We start from the raw sequence: 15,639 nt of genomic DNA, 5'->3' as shown, positions 1-15,639 counted from the left end.
TATCTCCCAGTTACTCTTAAAATCAAGATAAAAATACCTAATGTGACCTAGGAGGCCATGTGTGGCCTGCGTCCTATTTACCACTCTAGTCGTATTTCATGTTATACATCCATTACTCTCTCCTTCTCAGCTATACTGACCTTTGCAGCCATTCAGACTGAGCAGAGCCTTTGAACACACAGTTTCTACATCTATAATCCTCACCTACCATCTTCTTACATAGTTAATGCCTGTATATCTCTCAGTTCTCAACTCAAGTGTCACTTTCTCAGGGAAGCCTTCCCTTACCTTCTCAGCAGGCTCAATTTCTCCATTATCACTCTATCTTGGCCCTCTTCACAGTTGCATTTATACACTTCTTTGTGAAATTATGTGATTAATGTCTCCTTCTCCATGGATGGCAAGTGACAGGGAACGAAAGATCTGTTTTCTGCCCATTATTTTATCTATGAACTTAAAACAGTGTTTAATAGCAAGCAGTCAGTAAATATTGGTTGAATCAGTGAATTTCCTGAGGAGATTGAAACTCTCCTAACTCTGGTGCAACATTGTTCCATCCCAGAGAATTATTTTATGAACCATATAGCTCCTAGAGTCTGCTCTCAATCCTGTGATTCCATACCTCCTCTCAGAAGCTGGGCTCATCTGAAAAGCATCATCAGTAGAGAATATAAGTGAGGAAAAAAGAAAAAGAAAAAAAATCAGTAGAAGACCAGCCCTTTACTCCTCTATTAAAAATATAAAAGTTAGTTTTACTGTATACGCAATTCAATGTCATCTACTCAGTCTGTAGTCAGGTACATGCCAAAGGACACTAGAGGCTTTGGGCCTCGATTGGGCTATATACAAACTATTCCTGCATCCTGCGGGACAATTTAATGAGAATTCTTGCTTGGCATAGCTTAATCTATTATTTGAAGTAACAGTAAGCTTGAAACACTCAGCACTATTTGTCCTTATGATATGGTGTGGGACTCGGCTTTGATTGTTTATCTAACATATTTGCAAACTCACACTGCATGAATTTAAACTTTGCCAATCATCACTCCTACTTTATTATTGACGGGCATGGTCTGCTTTAGTCTATTTAGCACATTATATTGGATGACATTCCAAAAGAGTAAATGTGCATTTTCTCTAAGCACACACAATAGATTACAGTCCCAATAGCTTTTTAGGCACAAATGTTGACTCTGGTAATTTAACCATGACCCTATCTCTGAATTTGATTATACAGCCCTTTTGCATTTTGGTAGAGCAGTAAGTCTCAAGCAGCCAAAAAGAGGCCAAATGCTAAACCTACAACATCCTGGTCTTGGAAGCAGCCATCTCTAGCAGAAATTTCCCAGGAAAGATCTTTAATTCACAGAGAAAACAAGGGAAAGCCTAAGTAGCAATGAGTATGAAATGGTGAGCTAGCACAACCCCAGGCTGCTGCAAATAGACATGGCATATGAGAAGGGTGTTTGTAGCAAAGTGGGCTTTGTAACTTCTGCACTGCGGTGGACCCTTCTGCATTTCCAGCTCCAGTTACCAGCTAACCTTCTCGTGAAAGATAAGCCCCCAACCAGTGTAAATTGGGCCCACTTTTCTGGGAAGAAGCGTAGCAGTATGCATCTAGAAACTTTAAAATATTCTTATGCTTTAACTCAGAATTTCCACTTCTGAAATTTATCCTGAGAAAATGTTGCCAGAAGAATATAGAGGTAAAGGTACAGGGATTCTAGTTAAATCATGATTTATAATAGCAAGGAAAACAAGTGGAACAAATAGAAAATGTTAAAATAATTATGAAATAATTATGGAAATGCATATGGTAAAATAAATATAAAATGCCAAAGCCAGTTATTAGAAAACCATTCATTTGAAGAATATTTAACAACGTAGGAAAAACATCAAATGCAATGTTGAATTAAAAAATCAAGTGTCAAAATTATAATTTTGATACTAGTTTCATTAAAGATATGTTTTAATATACATGTGCATACGTTATCAGAAAGGAAAATCCCCAGAGGACTAAGTGTTTACTAAGTGTTATGTGTGAGCAGTAAAATTACGTGTGATATTTATTTTCTTCAATATACTTTGGCACATTTTCAAAGCTTTCTTCAAAAAATAGTATTATTATCAAATAGTATTACTTTTTAAAGCAACAGGAACATTAGCTTTTAAAAATCTCCCCACCACTGCAGCAAGTCTCAGTATCAGCTAAGAAACATGGAGAAGAGTGGGAGAGTACCCCAGGGATGTAGCAATGGAGATACACCACCAGAAAAATTGTAGGGCCCACCCATTGGGGTCAAGGAGGAGATTCTGCTTGTCCATTCAGCCTTGCCTATTGGAAACTTAACTAGTGTCAAATACTGTACTAGGTGCTGTGGGTTCAATAGCAAACAAAACAGATGGGTGCATATCCATGGAGGTACAATTCCACTGCCTGTGGAAGCAATATGAGTAAGTAGGGAAACAGCAAATAAGTTAGAAATGCCGGAGTCCAGCTCCAGCCTGGGCCAGGGGTCCCTGAAGGATGGACAGTGTTGGCAAGAGAGTGAGAGAGCCCCGAGATTCTTTCTGATCACCAGGCAGGCATCTCTGTCCTGTCGGTTTTGGTGCCTTTATTTATAGATCAAACATTAACATGGTATCAGAAAATGGAATTTTTACAATGGATAGTTCTCTGTGATAAGATGTTTTGGAAAATGTACAGAAACAGGTTCTACAGAAGTATTCTTGCAGAACTGCCCCAATTATAGTGCAGTTGAGTGATTAAGAAAATAACAGTTCTTAGTGAAAAACAGGATAACATACACATTTTAATAACACTAAGATTAAGTCATAAGTTAAGTCGTAGATACTCTTATCCCTCCTCATCACAGCTGCCAGGGTAAGGGAAGGTGTTTGTGGAATGTAGGCCTTAGGGAAGGGACTGTTATACGTCATCAGTTAGCAAAGGTTTATGTGGTAACTTATGTTCTGCCCTTATCTGTTCCTTCTCTCTAAGTTAGGCTCTTTGTCTCTGGGCAAGACTTAATTGTCCAGTTATATTCCTTATGGCACTAGAAAGCCAACTATACCTTTAAAGAGTTTAGCTCATTTCCAATACATAGAATAGCCTCTTCGAGTGCATTTACCTTTGTGTCTAGTTTCATAATTTCTTGAATAGCTAGGGCATGAGAGACATTTTTGGTTAGTTGGTTTACATGTTGAGCTGTATAAACATCTTAGACTAACGCAACGGTAGAAACAGAATTGTACATGTAGAGGTCAATCTTTTATGAGTAAGGGTCATTATCCTATTCATAGCTCAAAGGAAGTATTGAGGGAAACAGGATCTGCTGGAGACATGATGTCTGTTCCCATAATCAAAAGAAGAAGTTCCCACAGTAAGTTCCATCATAAGGTGCAGTCATCATACCAGGGCCAGAATAAGGGGATAAGTCATTCCTGATACCCATCAACAAGGTACCTTGGGGGTCAGTGCTCAAGCAGAAATAATTGAGTGGGGGTGGATATCGGTCATCATCTGATTGGCAAGAGACCGTGCAAACTTGCTTTAACCTCACCAGGAGCTATCTTGACTAGTGGGCTCAGAATGGCTCTCAACATAGAAAGAAGATGGATGGGGCACCTGGGTGGCTTAGTCGGTTAAGCGTCCGACTTTCGCTTAGGTCATGATCTCGCGGTTCGTGGGTTCGAGCCCCGCGTCGGGCTCTGTGCTGACTGCCAGCTCAGAGCCTGGAGCCTGTTTCAGTCTGTGACTCCCTCTCTCTGACCCTCCCCTGCTCACGGTCTCTCTCTCTCTCCTAGAAATAAATAAAACATTTAAAAAAAAAAAAAAGAAAGAAGACGGAATGAGGACAGTATGTCTCTTGCCCTTATATGGCTGTGATTTGATAAATTCTTACTGACAAATGACTGAAACTTACTATCAGAATTCCACTCTATTATTTGTTATGTTGCACCTTAAATGTGTACAACTTGTATAGAGTTCATTGTTCAGTGCTAGTTCAACCAATCTCATTTAGTTATCTTGGTGAACTTCATAATAGAAGAACCCTCGGGTCTTATTAGAGATGGAATTCAAGCACCTGATTTCAATCCTCGTTGTAGTTATGATTCCAGTGCCTGAAATGAGTAAACCAGATAAAGTGATCTTTTGTTACTGAATGGCAGTTTTCCTCTGGGTATGCCAAATTTGGCAGCAATTGCATTCTATAATAAAAAGAAGATTTTATAATCTACCACTTTGTTTTTTTTTAATAATCTGCTTATTGTTTAAATACTGGATGAAGTTATGGCAGTAGTCCCTAGAGGGAATTGAGTTTGACAAACTTTTGAAAATTCCTAGAATAGGCTATTTCAAGCTGAACTTTGAAAACTGAAATTGTATTTATTGTTCCAAACATAAGGAATATTAAAAGTAAGAAACACATTCATTTTCTACAAAAATTAACCGTTTCCCAAAGACATAAAAGATTAGTATTAGTGACAAATTAAAGATTAGTATTAATTGCCATCACCCATTATGCCCTCTCTCCTATGAAAGTCTAAATACTTCTATAACTGGCAGACTAATTGCTTAGTAATCATCCTACAGTAATGTTCTCAACAATGGAGAAAAGTCATGTCACTGACTACAAACTAGTCCTAACATGAGAGAGGGACTCGTTTGTCATATCAAAGGAAATTTGTGCATTTGGTGCTGCCCTTGGACTTCAGTATTTTGGACAGTTAGGAGACTCAGAAGGACTTCAAGAATTGAGGAAAATTCTGAGACATAATTCAGGAACAAGCATTCTGAATCCTTTTATTCTGTAGTTCTCTGTCCCACTTCCAGTATTATCTGCAGAAAGTTATTAATCCTTTCTTTAGATGTCTCTTTAGATGTGACTCTGCTCCAAAACTTTAAGGCTGGATTGCGTCGTAACTCTGCATGTACATTTGATGATCAGTAGATCATTTAGTCTGCTAATTTTCTCTATGTCCAACTGAGTATTCATTATCTGCTTGTGTAATAGAAATGTTTTCCCTTTGTGAAAAATGAAAAGGCTAACAGAATAGATCAGGGATATACCAACTTTGGTGCTTTGTTAAGGTAATTTTTAAAAAGTAAAGAAATATCCATGTAAAAGAAGGTAGTATTGTCTACAAGCTGGGGAGACAGGGCTGTGGGGGACAGTGATTATCATGAAGTGACGATGATTGCAGACAATTATTTTGCCTACACCTTCTGGCTACTTCAAAAAGGCAGGTCCTAGTTTTATAGGTAAGAAATAAATAAATTTGCAGAAACATTAGGAAAATAGTGTACATAGCTTAAGATTTCATAGATATTCAAGATAAAGAAGAAGAAAAAACCTACAAATAATTTCTAGTTATTTTTTGTTCTATACCTTTTAGGGAGGATACATCTCCTTCATCCAACAAGCCATGTCACCTTTCAGTATCTTAGTTTTCTCATCTAATAAATGAGATGTGTAGACTAAGTGTGCAGTTTTCAAAAGTTTTTATTGTTTCAGTTGATGAGATGCTGTTCATTCAAATGAAAATTTCCCAGAAGCTCAACTATTAAAAGCTGTTCCCTTATTTTTTTAAATTTTGTTTAATGTTTATTTTTGAGAGAGAGAGAGAGAGAGAGAAACAGAGTATGAACGGCGGAAGGGCAGAGAGGGAGGGAGACACAGAATCCGAAGCAGGCTGTAGGTTCTGAGCTGTCAGCACAGAGCCCAATACAGGGCTTAAACTCATGACCTAAGCTGAAGTCAGTCACCCAACCGACTGAGCCACCAGTACCCCAAAAGCTGTTCCCTTTAAAGTTGAAGCTGGATTGGGAGTAGAATTTGACCTACCTCACTAGACCAGAATAAAATCTGTTACTTCTGTTAATATTCTATGATCCCAATTACAAATTCAAGGTTTTTCAGAACTATATGGGCAGAGGTGGAAGGCAACTGCTGATGAATGAAGTAATAAATCAAGAAGGAAATTTTAGCGGTGCCTGGGTAGCTCAGTTGGTTAAGTGTCTGACTCTTGATTTCAGCTCAAGTCATGATTTCATGGTTCATGTGATCAAGCCCTGAATTGGGTTCTGTGCTGACAGCACAGAACCTGCTTGGGATTCTCTTTCCCTCTTTCTCTGTCCCTCCCCAACTCATGCATGCTCTTTCTTTCTCAAAATAAATAAAAGAACATTTTTTAAAGAGGATTATTTACTTACTTCATTCCACTCGTTATTTAAAACTAGGTTTTAAAGGAATAGGCCTGAATTTCCCATTGTAAAACTCTTCCACAAAGCCATATTTCATTAACAAATGAAGAGTGTGGCATCATGGAATAAGATCAAGCAGTTTTAAGTGCTGTAATCATAAATACTGAGCATCTAGTTATGTACCAAGTAGATAGTTCTAGGCACTTTATATGGGTTAGCCCATGCAATTCCCTTGACAATACTGTGGAATCAAATGCCTTTTATTATATTCTGTTTTACAAATGAGAAGCTTAAAAAATATTAAGTAATTTGATCACATTGTACAGTTTAGTAGGTAGAACTTCTGGGATTTGAATGTAGAGAGTCTGGACCTCTACTAATACCTCCTTAAAAATATTTCAAAGATCTAATGTGCTTTTGATAAACAGAAGAACCCCAGAGAAGAATACATGAAATAATAGTGTAAAATCACGTACATTTAAATAACATACATATACACTCCACAGAGGCTAGAGAACTTAGTTAATGATTAGGAAGTTTAAAAAATTTAGTTGTTATTTCATGATATCTAATATGTATTTCTATTTCATTTTTCATCATTCAGTTTATTAAGGTAATTATTAAAAAGAATAGAACATTTAAATATAATTTTTTTAACAAAGCAGATTATCGTAAATTATATAAAATATGTTGATCTTTTGATAGGGTAACTGGACAAAGTGTTAGATTTCATGTTAATAACGCTTTATTTTCCTATGGTAAGCCTACAAAAAAACTCAAGAGCGTCCACCGTGTGATGTCAGAAAGGAAACAGTACTAGTAGCTGTGAGCTAAGCACATAGTTTTTCCTTGAAGAGGGCTACTCTATTTTCCTTTGAGAACATCCCCGTCTTGTGGAATCTCCACTGCCCTAAGGGCAAGGCATGTGGAAACTCCCCTCTGGTTTTCAAACTAGAGGCTGGAGAGTCCTCCAGTAAGTACAGTTCCTGGTAATTCGGGCGGAAGTCCCAAATTCCAAAGGGGTGTCCACACATTTTGAGTGCCTGTGCCCAAAGCAGTGCCTCAAGGTTTCAACCAGAGAAACCTAGAGTTGTTCGAATGGCTCCAAACTGTCTTCCTGAAGTCTTATCTCCTGCGTGTTCTGATTACTTTGGCTTACCAGCAGGAAGACTGTTTTGCTAAATTAATGTACAGGAGATGGGAGGGAGATGAATGTCCTCCCTGTTGAGAGACAGCAGGAGGGCCCGCTGCGGTGGCAGATGCTGTCCATTTAAACACCCCTCTCCCAGCCCAAGTGCCCAACCCACAAGGAAGACTGACTGAGGCGGGAATCAAGGTTGTCAAACTGGAGTACACTCTCTACCTGACAGCAATCCTGCCTCTCCAAGATGCTGTTGTGTGCTTTGCGGTGCCTGCCGTGCATGTTCTCTCCACGGGCCTTAAATTCACAACACGGGAGGCCCAATAGTCAGGGCCACACTAGGAAAGAAGTGAGGTCATCTCCGGGAGAACCAGTCCACATTGGAAAAAAAAGAAGTAAGTCAGAACCTTTGGAATGATGAGGAGGAGGACTGTTTTCTTTCCAGTAGGTCCATTTCAAGTTATTTTATAGCATGAAGACAACCCATCCATTAAGCATCAACCATATTAGCACTTAGGTATAAAGACCATTGACATCCCTGTTCGGGGCTCCTAGGACACAGGCGAGGGTCGCTCAGCTTTTTAAAATGTAGCTTATGGCTTATTAGTGAACCATGAAATCAACTTTCTGAGGGGGGAAATCATTTGTTAAAAAAATGGAAACAAGAGAGAAGAATTAAAACATCTTCCAACCACATAATGTTTACTATAATATACTAAATATATATAAATTATACACATAAGTTATGAAGCAAATAAAATCATGACCCACCCCCAAACCCTCTACTTGATAGTACCTATCCCTATATCATGGTCAGAGTAGCTGTGGTCCTTTCATATCCCTTGCTTGCCTCCCCATGAGCACCCAGAAATAACTTCTACCCTGAATTATGTGTTTCTCATTTGTTATGCTCAGGACCACAATCTCTTGTTGAAAACCCTTAGAATTAGGTTTGTTTCAGGTTAGGAATTTTGTTCCCCCCGAAAGTTCACATAGATCATATTCTGTGTATTATGAACACTCCCAACAAAGTCTGGAGAGAATTCTGTAGGCAAACTCATTACTATACCCAAGGCAAAATGGGTAAATATTCACATCTATTATAAAGAACACAACAAACAGCCATGTGTCTGTGTTTGCCATCAAATAATATGAACATATGAACTTATGTTGCATATGAACATAAACTTCCATATTTCATGGCTCTATGGATTTTACAATTGCAGTTAAAGGAACTTTTGTCTACAGTTAAATTTATTAAACTTTTCTCATATAGTTAATCCTTTTTGTATTTTAAGAAAATTTTTCTACCCTGAAATCCTAAAGATACACTTCTAATTTTTTTCTTATTTGTAAAATTTTACCTTTCTTAATATATTTGATTCACCTGGAAATCATTTTTATGTATGTTATGAGAGAGTATTCTAATTTCTTCTTTTTACCCTTCTGTAGATAAATAATTATTACTGCTATATTTATAAGATACCGGCTCAGTTATATATCTTACTTCCATGTATGAGATCTATTTCTAGGCTAGCTATTCCTCTGATCAATTTTTACCCTTGCACAAATACCACACTCTCTTAATTAGCTTAGCGTAATAGATCTGGTAGCTGGTAGGGCAATTCTCTTAACCTTATTCTTATTCAGCAGGAGTTTCCTGACTCTTCTTGACCCCTTGATCTTCTATTCAAATATTATCATAAGCTAGTCAGGTTCCTCAGAAACCCCTTTTGGGAGTTTGATTGGATTTGCCCTGAAACTCTCATTCAATTTAGAGAAAATTGACATCTTAGCAATATCGATTCTTCCTAACCCTGAATATGAGGATATCCCTGCATTTATTTATTTATTTTTGGATGTCTTTCAATGTTTGGTAATTTTCTCCGTGCGAACATTTCTTTCTTTTTAATTTTTTTTTTTTTATTTATTTCTGAGAGAGAGAGGAAGAGACAGCGTGAGCAAGGAAGGGTCAGAGAGAGAGGGAGATACTGAATCTGAAGCCAAGCTCCAGGCTCTGAGCTAGCCGTCAGCATAGAGCCCGACATGGGGCTCGAACCCATGAACCGTGAGATCATGACCTGAGCTGAAGTCGGACACTTAACCGACTGAGACACCCCCGCGCCCCCATATTAACATTTCACTAACAATATAATTGTTGCATGTACCCCGAGTACTTTATAGTATTTGTTTATATCGAAAACAGTTTTAAGTTGCTTTGTCTATTTGTTGCATGTGTTAGAAAATGCAATTGATTTTTGAATTTGATCTCATATGTAATCATTTTTCTCATTTTCTTATTAATTATAATAAACTCTATCTACATTTGTTTAGATTTTCTATGCAGTTATGATATATATAGATCACAGTTTTGTTTCTTTCTTTCCAAAAGTTATATTTATTTCTGTTTCTTAGATTTCACTGGCCAGGAACTCCAATGCAGTGATGGGAGAAAAAAGAAAAAAAGAAAACGGAAGAGTGATAGGAATCCTTGTCTTGTTCCTAATTTTAAAAAGAGTATTTCCCAAATTCATCATTAAGAAGGTTTGCTGTAAGGTTTTGATAAATATTTATATTGCTAGGTTGGAAATGGTGATAATCATGAATGGATGTTCAATTATACGGAAAGATTTTCTGCTTCAACTGAGATGATCAAATGGTATTTGTCCTTTAATCTGCAAATGTGGTGAAATATATTAATTGATTTTATAATGTTGAAATACCTTTACGTTCCTGGGACGAGTTCAATTTGATCATAATATATTATCATTTTTATAAAAACCCTTAGACTTGGCTTGATAGTACCGTTTTTCATTTTGGCATTAATGTTCATGAGTAAGATTGATCTGTAATTTTCCTTTCACATACAGTCCTTATCTGTGTTTGGTAGAAGGATTATGCTTGTTTTAGGAAATAACTTGTGGAGTGTTTCCTCTTTATGTATTATCTAGAAGAATTTGTATAAGTTTAGAATTAGCTGTTTTCCTTAAAAATTTAAAGAATTCATTTTAAAAAGTGGGCTTGCTATTTTCAGTGTGGGAGATTTTTAAATACTAATCTAAATTTCTATTTCTTATTGAGTTAGCTTCCATAAGTTATAGTTTTCAACAAATCTGTCCATTCCGTCTATGTTTTCAAATTCTTGAGAAAAAATTATCACTCTTACTTGTTCTTTGTCCCTTTGAACTTGATAAATTCCACCACAGGTTCATCTTTACTCATCTTTTAAAATAACTTTTTCTTTGTTGATTCTCTTCATTATATCTGCTTTCTAGTTCATTAATTTCTCTTACTCGTTATCTAATTTTTATAACTTCTTTGGATTTATTTTGTTGATTTTTTTTTAAAACTTAAGTTTGGTAATCAGTAAATCAATTTCAACCTTTCCTTTTTTCCCTTGTAGCTCTATGGTACTTTGCTTTATATATTTTTGGTGCTGTTTATACAGAGCCATATAAGTTTAGAATTGTTTCATTTTTTTTTTCTGGTGAATTGAACTTCATACAGTTCTATAGGGATCTACTTTATTCTTAATAACGTGTTTTACACTTTATTTGTGTTTTACATTTTATTTTTGTTCCATTTTAATACAGCTACAATAGCCTGCTTCCTTCCTTGCTTTTTTCCTTCCTTTTAATTTTTTTTTTCATTTATACATTCACCAACTTGAGCAATAAAATATTGCCAGTTCCCTAGAAGCATTGTTCTTGGTGTTCCCTATCAATCACTATCCCTCTGTACTCCCTAAAGTAATCATTCACAGCTTCTTGCTTTATTTTGTTTAGTATTTTCCTGGTTGTCTCCCCTCCCCCGCCCCAGTCTTTTATGGTCAGTTTCTCCAGATTTCTGCATTTCTCTTAAATTCAGTTGGTCATCTCTTTTAACTGGCAGTAGTTAAAATGCTGTAACTGGGGAAATTACTGCATTTCTATTTATTTATAATATAAATATAAATATAAGTATAAATATAAATCTTGTGAATTTAATGTAATTACATTTATTGATTTGATTGTTGTTTTAAAATATTTATGTTGTTACCCTCACATCATGGAAGGAGAATATTTTGCTCGTTATACCAATTTAGACCTTGGCCATAGGACTTGATTTGGGAAATAAGATGTAGCAGACATAATGCAACATAAGACTGAATTATGCTTGTATGCTTCCCTGCTGTAGCCATGAAGAAAACATCCCTAGGTTAGCCAGCTACTTTTGGAGGAGGATGGGAGACATATGGAGCAGATCCAAACCATTTAGCTCAGGCACGCCTTGATTACCAATCCTCAATCCATCTAAAGACCCACGAGCATGGATGCTTATGTGTTAATCCACTGAGTTGTGAAATGATTTGTTACTAAGAAATATGGGGCAATAGCAAATGATACATTCTTAATGGTATACTTTTTGTGTGTGTCTTATTTGTCCCACCATTATTTCCTTTTCTTTTAGTGAAGATGTCATAATTGAGATTTAGCTGGTTTGTTTATTTGCTTTTTCTTATTGTAATTCTTCCCTCTATTTGTCTGGAGGTTGTATGCTCCATTTCTTTTTTTTTTTTATAAATACTCTCCACATTTTATAATAAATAATAAAGTCTAAAGTTAATATGTATCCTTTCTTAGAAAACACAAACTTTAGAATAATTTGATTTCAATCACTTCTGATTGAAAATGGCCAGTGTTTTCCAGTAGGCTAGTTATACCCTTTTTAACTCCCAAGTTAGGTGTTATTAAAATTAATATTTTATATAGGCTATTTTTTCTTAGTTTTTGGTCTTTTTTTAAGATTTCTTTAAGTAGCTCTTCTTTCTTTACTCATTATTTTTCATGCAATTCGGACCTTTTTTAAAAAAAAAATATGGCCTTTAATGGTGAAGATCTTTTAATGGTATATTCTACCAGTTTTTATTTATTTTAAATATCTTCACTTTACTCTTGTTTTTAACCCAGTTTTGATAAGTACCAAGTTTCTCCCCCATATTGAAGATATTTCTTTGCTATCTTTTGTCATCTATTATTGCTATAAAAAAGTCTTCTGTTAGTATAATTGTTACTCCTTATGCATAATATGTATTCTCTTTTTGGCTATTATCAAGATCTTTTCTTTGTCACTAATATTTTACAATATTCCAAAAAAAATTACTCTGCATGCATTTATTTTTTATTTATCCTGCTTGGAGTAGAATGAGATTCCTGTGTTGGTAGATTTCTGTATTTTTTCAAATCTGAAAAATTTTTAACTATTTCCTCAATTTAGATGCATGTTAGTTTTTTTTCCTTCTAGATTCTATAATAATGGAACTTTCATATTTCATGTCTTCCTTTTTATATGCTGCTTTCTGGGGGGTGCTTATTTAGATTTATATTTCAGTTCAGTCTCTCTTCATGGCCATGCCTCTGTGGTCAAGATATCCATTGAACTCTTAATTTCAACATTTACATCTTTTATATTTGAAGGCTGTATTTGGATGATTTTCAAATATGCCTGGCTACTTTTATATATTCTTGTTTCTTTCTCAATTGTTTATTCTATATTTTACCTTTAAAAAAATTTAGGGCTGTATATTTCATATATACAAATTCTAATATTTGAAGTTCTTGGGAAACATATCTGTTGTTTGCTGTCTTTCCAGCTCTCTCATGGTGACTAGTTTCTTTGGACCTTATTATTATGAACTTATTTTGTTGAACTTATTCTGTGGGAATCCTGTGTCTAATATCCACATATTTATATTCAGAGAAGATTCGTATTTACTTCTGCAGAGAGTCAGAAGTTACCACTAAGCTAGGATACTTAATACCACTTTGAGGATCCTAATTTAATATGAGAATCTCAGCTTCCTCTCTCCTACCCTGCTGTTCATCTAAGGCTTATCCTCCAGTCACAAAACTGGTATTTTTGCCTGGACAATCCTACATTTCACATATATATATATATATATATATATATAGGACAATCCTACATATTTCACATATATATATACATATATGTGTATATGTGTATATATATATTTTTTAATGTGTAATATCTAATGACCCACATTATCTCAAAATATTTTTACTACATAATTTTTGTTAAGGATTTAAAACCATTTTGTTGAAGATGTTGCTGCATTATCACCAATACCAGATAATAAAGTTAAGTTTCAAGTAAGTCATTACTCTAAGGATACAGAATGCCAAGAGTGAACATTTGTCAAGGTTGGTACTTTGAAGGGGCACCTGGGTGGCTCAGTTAGTTGACGTCCGGCTTCGGCTCAGGTCATGATTTCACTCATGGGTTTGAACCCCGCATCGCAGCTCAGAGCCTGGAGCCTGCTTTGGATTCTGTGTCTCCCTCTCTCTCTGCCCCATCCCCTGCTCATGCTCTGTCTCTCTCTCAAAATAAATAAACGTTAAAAAAAATTTTTTTTAAAAAGGTTGGTACTTTGGAGATAAAGTAGAATTTATGCAATATAGGACTCTGACCTAAAGACACTTACAGTGTGACATTCTTATCAAATCAATATTTTGTTCAAATGAAATAAACTTGTCTCCAATTAATAATTAATACTATCCTGATTTTTAAAAATTTTATACCTACCATCTTTAACAATTGTTTTAAATTTTCCTAACTTGCCATTTAAAAGTTCCTCAAATGTTGCAAAATTTGGTCAAATGCATCAATGGGCATTAGGATTTAATGACAATTTAACTTTAAAAATTATTTTTAGCTATAACTTCATGGAGACTGAGATAACAAAAAAAGCTAATTTTTCCCCCAAATAAGCCAATGCTTCAGAGTAAATGATTTTGAAGCCAAAGAGGGATTTCAATTTCTGTATGGAGCCTTAACCATAACTTCTCTGGGGAATTGTCCAAGTCTGCAAAATAATACTTTAAAATAAGTACTTGCAAATCCATAGCTCTATTCATGTGAGCCTGAGCGTCATTAAGCCTCACATGGCATATTCCATCTTGCAGACATTGATATAGAAACACAGAAGCATTAAGTGATTTTGGCAATGCCACAAAGGTCAGCCAGAGCTGAGTCGCTAGCAATACATTTCGTAAGTATCTAAAATAACAATCAGTTCCAGGGATTCTTAGGCTTAAGAGACTCCGAAATATCTTAGGCTGGTGGTTCTCAACAACAACATCACCCAGAAACTTTGATAGCAATGCACATTCTCAGGCCCTTTCTCACACCTACTAAATCAGAAACTGAGGGCAGAGCCATGCAATATGTGTTTTGACAAGCCTGTCGGGTCATTCTAGTATTCCCCATGTTTGAGAACTATTACTATAGATCAAAGTGTGGACAAAAGACATATAATTTTCCTCTCTCTACTGTCCTAGACCAGAGGCAAGCTATAATAACTTTTAGAAACTTTAAGAAAGACATGAAAAGCAGTATTACCGATTGCAAAGTTCGTAGAAGCCACTAAGTATGATTCTCTATAAAGATTCTTCATAGGGCTGGTCCTCAACCTTGATGTCAGGCTAGACTAACCTGACTTTATTTCTGAGGTAAGCATCTGGTTACTAATAATAAAATGATGACTTTCATAAATTATTAACTTTATGTAAATAGTAATGAGTTTAGGAATATCCTTACAATAATGTCTCCCTCAATCATGTACATTCTGATATATTTCTTTAAATTCAAGAGAAATATGTAGAGTACAGCTAGAGTGCTACCAACTTGTTCACATCCTTGTGATGTCTTATCTATGTGACAGCCAATAATGAAAAATCATTAATAAAGCACATGCTAACAGTTTTAGAGATTCAAGATTGTTAGAAGACCATAATTCTCAAAAATCCTGTACACACTCATAGAATTGTCTTATGTAAATAAAATTACATATGCTCAGCTAACAGCCTCCCACAATCTTCTAATTGAGAGTAATTGAGTGATTGGTACAAAGCAATTTTAAGGGGTATGGAAGAAAACAAGCAAATCAAGACCTGGAAGAAGCCAAGTAACATTCTATTTTGCATGGAAGATTAGGAGCATAAGTAAAGGAATAAAAGGTTATGTCTTGTATACTTTTGCCTATAGGGGTAGCTCTCAAACTTTAGAGTCTACTAGAATGATCTGAAGTGCTTGTTTTCCTTTTCTCTGTCCCAGCTACACAGACTGCCCCAGAAAGATTATGTGACATACCAAACTTAGCTACATTTCAGAAATTGGACAGTTTCATATTAGGGGATTCAACTTTATAGGCAGATGTGGTCAAGGAAGACAGCTGATGTTAACAAAGACTCTGGGAGAGTGAATTAGGGATCAGGAGTGCAGGAGACCACAC

The 15,639-nt window shown here is 35.7% G+C and overlaps 1 long non-coding RNA gene across 2 annotated transcripts in view; it reads left to right on the top strand.

The window, feature by feature from the left end:
• Positions 1 to 15,639, top strand: part of LOC120234395 — a 112,983-nt gene that overhangs the window by 33,532 nt on the left and 63,812 nt on the right. The window lies entirely within an intron of this gene.

This window comes from Hyaena hyaena, unplaced genomic scaffold (genome assembly GCF_003009895.1).
Source record: "Hyaena hyaena isolate Hyena2069 unplaced genomic scaffold, ASM300989v1 scaffold_109, whole genome shotgun sequence".
NCBI classification, from domain to species: Eukaryota; Metazoa; Chordata; class Mammalia; order Carnivora; family Hyaenidae; genus Hyaena; species Hyaena hyaena.
The sequence above is the reverse complement of the archived record's forward strand: the minus strand, read 5'-3'. Positions and strand labels throughout refer to the sequence as shown.